The sequence below is a fragment of the Sapajus apella genome, unplaced genomic scaffold (assembly GCF_009761245.1).
Source record: "Sapajus apella isolate SASKATOON/1434 unplaced genomic scaffold, GSC_monkey_1.0 scaffold6, whole genome shotgun sequence".
Classification (NCBI taxonomy): Eukaryota; Metazoa; Chordata; class Mammalia; order Primates; family Cebidae; genus Sapajus; species Sapajus apella.
This window is the reverse complement of record NW_022436946.1, coordinates 23,589,437-23,596,329: the sequence shown is the minus strand read 5'-3', so window position 1 is coordinate 23,596,329 and position 6,893 is coordinate 23,589,437.

Sequence of the window (6,893 nt, the reverse complement as noted above, 5' to 3'; positions counted from 1 at the left end):
AGATAATAACTCAACCAATTGTTGATCAGAAAATATTTGAATCCACCTATGACCTGGAAGCTCCCCACCACTCCCACTTCAAGTTCTTCCACATTTCTGGACAGAACCAATGTATATTTTACATGTACTTATTGGTGTAAAAATTTTTTTTACTCCCTAAAATGTTTTTTTTTTTCCCCCATGCTGTCCTCATGATGGTCTCCCTAAAATGTTTAAACCAAGTTATAGCCTGACTGCCTTGGGCACATGTTCTTAAGATCTCCTTGGGTAGCGTCACGGGTAATGGTCTTCATATTTGACTCAGAATAAATCTCTTCAAATATTTTACAGTTTGACTCTTTTCATTGACACCTACAGGCTCCACCTGGGGAACAAGAATAGCTCTAATTTTGAATGGAGTTGGATGCTTTGACTACTACCTGAGACTTAATGTTTGAGGCTTTGAAACCCACTGCAATTCTGGTACTTTTTCTTGTCTAAAACTGAGAGCAGTCATGGGACTACCTGTGCTTCATTCCAAGGTCAAGGAGAAGAGCTCAGACCACTGAATAAACTGAAAGGAAAAATGGGCAAAAAAGAAGTACTTTCTGATTACAACCTTTGAGTTCTGTGATTTATCTGTTTGTTTTTTAGTGGATACAGTCCCTTAACTAGATTTTGAGGTTCTAAGGGTATTCCTAATTCTTGCAAAGTGGTGAACATTTTCCCCTATTATTAGTTTGACACATGGAAATTTTGTGTACTAGACTATTTGTGTCTATATATATCAGTGTATATATATTTTACATTCTTTATTATTTAAATCATCTGGTATTCCAATATAACATCAATTATAGGAATGGCTTTATTGGACTTAAAAATTATTTGAGTCAGACTCATATTATAAAAGCAATAGAGAAAAATCAACCACTAATTGGAACTTGCAAAATATATTTTTACAGATTAAAATGAAAAACAAAATGTCATTTAAATGCTTTAATTGGTTGCAGTTTTACAACTGAAAGCCAGATGGTTTCTTTTCAAGTACTTTACAATGTCTTTGCTGAATAACTGAATTACTAAAGCAGCTGTGATTATTAACATTTGCCTAAACAGAAAAACATGTCTGCTATTTGTTTGTTAAGAAAGTACCTGCTCTGCAGTATTTTGGCAGACAAATCTTGATTGTAATTCCTCTAGATAGCATAGTATTTTAATAAAATCGAGAGAAAAGATGAATAAGAGATGCACATATTAATTTATATGTTAAAATGAATGCTGATTTAAAATTTTTGCTTTTTGACCCAGTGTTAGCATCTCTTGTGAATTTTTTCAATTTTATGTTTCTATAATTGTATCATTTATTTATATTTTTGATATTAAAAGTACTTTTAGATGTAATACTCAGTTAACAATTATCTTTAATTCCTTGTTAAAACATTATATTCTGGAAGTAAGTAGTCCTTATAGAAATTTGTTTCTGTTATAAGCTGAGGTGTTCTAACTCTGTACTTTTAGCAAGGGTAAGTTTGATACTAACTGTAATCTGGAGTACTGGATAAGAATTCATTTATTGAGAAAGCCAAATAAGGAAAGAAATATTTAGGGGGAAGTAAAGGTGAGGTGTGCCATTTCAGTTCTATTTTCAAAAATATAAATTATTAGGAAAAATTCTGATTAGGTAATGGCATTTTAAACATTCTATCACATCATTTTCCAATCAGAATTCTCCTTAGTACTGTTTTGGTTAAAGGATTGAAACAACTAATTTTTGTCTCGGAAGTCTTTGATTGTCTAGGCATTTTTGCTGATCCAGGTTTAGCTCCGCAGATGTCATTGGGCTGTCTCGTGTGTCTGTCTGTAGTCAGCTGGATTATAGAGGGGGCTGGTTGGTGTAGGATAGTCAACATAGTGACAACTGAGCTCTCCTCCATGTGCTTTTCACATTTTGGCAAGGTAGGCTGGGTGTGTTCCGGTTATGGCAAAGGAGCAAGAGCAGCAAGAGAACAAGTCCCATGCACAAGAACTTTTGAATCCTCTGGGTGTGCCATGTTTGATAACATTCTGTTTGGCTAATGCAAGCCTTATAGTCAAACCCAGGCAAAATGCTCTGTTCTTGAGAGGCATAAAGAATTGGAGTCATTAATTGAATCAATGTGACACACGTTCTTATAGGTTTGCACTATTCTATAATAGCAATCCTGGGTATGACGCACTATAACTTAATTATCCACTTTCCTATTTATGAATATTCAGGTTGATTCTAAATTTTTGCAACTGTGATCAATGTTGCAATAAAAATGTACATATAGCTTTATGCGTATGTATTAATTTTAAACATTATATCACGAAACATTTTAAATATACCAAAAATATGGTCTCCCCCCTGAGAGTATATAGTTCTTTGTTTTTTTCAAACTTATTTCAGTCTCTGTGAGTATATTGCTTGTTGCTTGTAAGAACCAGGAATATCTAAAGCCCTATCACTTATCTTTCCCTTCCATTCCAGAGGCAACCACTACCCTCTAGTTGGTATGTGTCCTTCCAGTGTTTTCTATTTATGCTTATTATATGAGCAAAACTGATTTTTTTCTTTTTTGAGATAGAGTCTCACTCTGTTGTTCAGGCTGGAGTGCAGTGGCATGATCTTGGCTTACTGTAACCTTTGCCTACTGGGTTCAAGGGATTTTCCTGCCTCAGCCTCCTGAATATACTGCTTTTTTATGTTTGAACTTTTTACATTTGAAATCAGTGTTACCATACTGCATGTAGGTTTCTGAAGATTTCATTTTTATCTAACATCATGTTTTTAAATTTTATCCTTATTAATGCATGCAGATTTATTTCAATCGTTTACACAGTTAAATAACATCATTCTGCTGCATGAGCAAGCCAGCTAATGAGAGTCAGTTGTATTTTCTTATGTTCTCTTTTGCAGAGTGCTCAATGGCAATCCTTGTACATATTTCTTTGTGCATGTATGTGAAAGTTTGTCAGGGACAGAAATTCATAGGAATAATTTCTATTTACCACAGTATGTATATCATGTTTTGGTTTTTTACAATTTCTCCAGAAATGTATGAACAATTCATCTTTCCTGACATCTAACAAAATTTAGTTATTATCTAACCAGTGATTTCAAAATTGTATCCCACTGTTACCTAAATTATATTACCATTATTTTAAGGGTATTTTCATATGTTTATTTTTCAATCCAGTTTCTATGCTTGTCCCTTTACTGTTCCATATAAATTTTTGGCTCTGCTTGTCAAGTTGCATAGAAATCCTGTGAGTTGAAATTGCATTGAGTTTATAAATTAATTTTGGTGAAGACTGTCATGTCTTTATTATTTTTAATTTATTCATAAACATGCTATTACATTTAAGACTTATATGTCTCTGAGTAATGTTTTATTACCTACTCTACAAAGATTGTTGTATTTCATTTATTAGCTTATTCTCAGGAAATATATGGTTTGTGTTACTATTGTAGTAAGTACATTTAAAGTTTAAATGTACATTTGAAAATTAAAAAGTATATTTAAAGTATATTTTTCTGTTTGTTGCTAAAGTATAAAGTATATTCTTCATTTTGTGTACTGAGCTCATATCAGACAAAATTGCCAACCTTTTTTACTCACTGAAATTATTTTCGCAATACTGTTTCCTAAAAAGAATGACGTTTTTCTTTTTCTTTTTTCTTGCTTTTACTCTTTATCTTGTATAATTCTCATTTGCCTTAGTTCACTTGAAGGTCTTCCAATGTGAATTTGACTAGAAGCAGTGATTGTCTATATCCCCACCTTCTTCTAAATTATACAGGAATGCTTGTATTGTTTCAAAATGGAGTTTGATAGCTACAGTGAGTTTTGATAGGCAAAATTAATCAGAAAAGGAAGTTCTCTTCTATACCTAGTTTGCCACTAGTTTTCTTAAGTTATAAATGTGTAATGAATCTTATTAAAACTGTTTTACTTCTACTGAAATATTCATTTTTATCTTTTAATGTGTTATTGTGGTGAATTATACTAATAGCTTTTCCAAAGTTAATCATCCTTGCATTCCTGGATTAAATGTATTTCTTAATATATTGATGATTTTTCTTTTTGTTAAGATTTTTATTTATAATTTTCTATCTAGTTTATAAGTAAAATTCTCCTATAATATTTCTTTAATTGTCTTTATGTAGTTTTAATGTGAATATTATATTTATAAAAAAAATTCAAGAGCTTCTCTTTTCTCTTACTCCTTTTAAGATCTCTCCTCTTTCTCAAGTTTCTACAATTCTTCTATGATGCCTGTGTTGTAAATTAATTTCTTTTTCCTGCTTATACATTAGGAATCTGAGATTTTATATCTTCTGTTGACTCTGAAAGCCATTTAATTCTAAGCCATTTAAAAAAATATTGCCTCTCCCTTGTTCTTTCTGTTCTTTCCACTTGGATCTCATCTTCAGTTCATGTTGGACATTCTCATTCTATCCCCAACTTCTCTTAATTTCTCTTTAGTAGTTTCCATGCCTTTATATCTCTGTTCCGAGTTCTAGATAATTTCCCTAAGTCTAATTTTTATTTAATAATTTTGTCTTTCGATTTTATGTATTTGATTATTTTAAGATATCAAGTTTTCTTGCATAAAGTACAATAACAGTATTTCATCATTCAATTTCCTTGTTTTGACCATTGTATTATGGTTACATAAGTTGTGAACATTAGGGGAAATGGGGTGAAAGATATGCATAAACTCCCTATATTATTTTTGTAATTTTTCTGGAAGTAAAATATTTTCTTAAAATAAAAAAAGGAATGCTGATTTTTCAATTCTCCTTCAGATTTTGTATTCTGTTATCCCCTACTTGTGAGCGTAATGTTGCTGTGTATTCTTTCTCACTTTGGCTAATTCTGCTCTTTTCTGGATTTTTTTTTTTTTTTTACTGGAAGGTATATCTTCTATTCCTCTTCTTTTTAAAATTTGTTTAATATTTTAATATATATACTTAATAAAATATAAAGTCATTCAATAGTTCTACTTTCCTTCCCTCCACATCAGAACATCACATTATTTTATTATGTTGATTTCCACCTGTCTCACATGTGATTGTTGTCTAGGATTTAACTCTCAAATTTCTCCAAACTGGATATCATTATTATTTTGGAGAATTGATTTAGGTTTACTTGCTGTATATTACTTTTTCCGTTTAATTTATTCTTTATGGTTTTAACTTTTTTCTTCCTGAAGACCATACTTTAGAGATTCTGTCGAGGCTAATGACGGTAATGATTATTTTGGTTTGTCTGAAAATGTCTTTTGTATTGCCCTCACTTCTGAATGATGATTTGATTATAAAATCCCACTTTGAATGTTGTTAATTTCAGCAGATTAAGTTTTTATCCCACTTTCTTTTAATTTCTATTCTTACTATTGAGAATTATTTTATCAGTTTATTTTCTCTAAATGCTTTTGTGATCTCTCTTTTGTCAATGGTGTTTGACAGCTGTTTTTTCTTGACATGTTGTAATTGCACATATTTGAGGAGTACAACTTGATATTTTATACACACAAGCTCTAAAATGGTCAGTTTGGGATATATAGCATGAGCATTACCTCATGAATTTATCATTTCTTTGTGATGAGGACACTCAAAAATTTCGCTTCTAGCTATTTTTGTAGTATACAATATTTTACTGTTAGCCATCATCACCCTACTATACAATAGAAGACCAGATGTTATTCTTCCTATTTGATTATAACTTTATACCTGTTGACCAACCTCTTCCTGTTCTCCTCTCTTCCTTTCTTCCCTCTTCCCAGTCTCTGGTAATCACTGTTTTACTCTCTGTTTTCGTAATATCAACTACCCCTTTTTTTTTTTAAGATTCCACATATGATATTATGTGGTGTTTGTTTTTCCTTCTGTGTCTGGCTTATTGCACTTAATGTTATATCCTCTAGGTCCATCCATGCTGTCATTCTGCTTATGGCTGAATAATATTCCATTGTGAATATATATTATATATTCTTTATCCATTTATTCATTGTTGGACACTTGGCTTGATTCCACATCTTAGTTATTGTAAACAGTACTGCAATAAACATGGGAATGCAGATATTTCTTTGACTTACTGATTTTATTTCCTTTGGCTATATAGCCAGTCGTGGGATTGCTGGATCATATGGTAGTTATATTTTCAGTTTTTAAGGGAGTTTACATGTAGTTTTACATAGTGCTTTTAATAACTTGTAATCCCACCCCTTTTCACAGATCATCACCAACAACCCCCATTCTTTTCTCTTTTTGATAATGACTACTCTAACTGGATTGAGGTAGTATCTCATGTAGTTTTGATTTGCATTTATCTCATGATTAGTGATAGTGGACATTTTTTCATGTACCTGTTGGCCATTTGAATATCTTCTTTTCAGAAAAATCTATTAAGGAGTTTTTCCCATTTTACAAATTGGGTTATTTAGTGGTTTTTGTTTTGTTTTGTTTTGCTGATAATTGTTTAAGTTCCTGATATATTTTTGATATTACCTCTTGTTGAATCTACAGTTTGGAAATATTTTCTCCCATTCCATAGGTTGTATCTTCACTATGCTAATTGTTTCCTTTGTTGTGCAAAAGCTTTTTAGTTTGATGTAGTCTAATTTTTCTATTTTTGTTTTTGTTTCCTGTGAATTGAGGTATTATTATTCTAAAATCCTCAGCCAGCTCAATGTTGTAAAACATTTTCCTTACGTTTTCTTCTGGTAGTTTCATAGATTTGGGCTTTATATTTAAGCTTTTAATCTACTTTGAGCTGATTTTTTTTTTTTTTTAATATGGTGAGAGATAGGAGGTGAGTTTCATTCTTCTACATGTGGAAATCCAATTTTCTAGCACCATTTCTTGACAAGATTGTCTTTTTCCATTT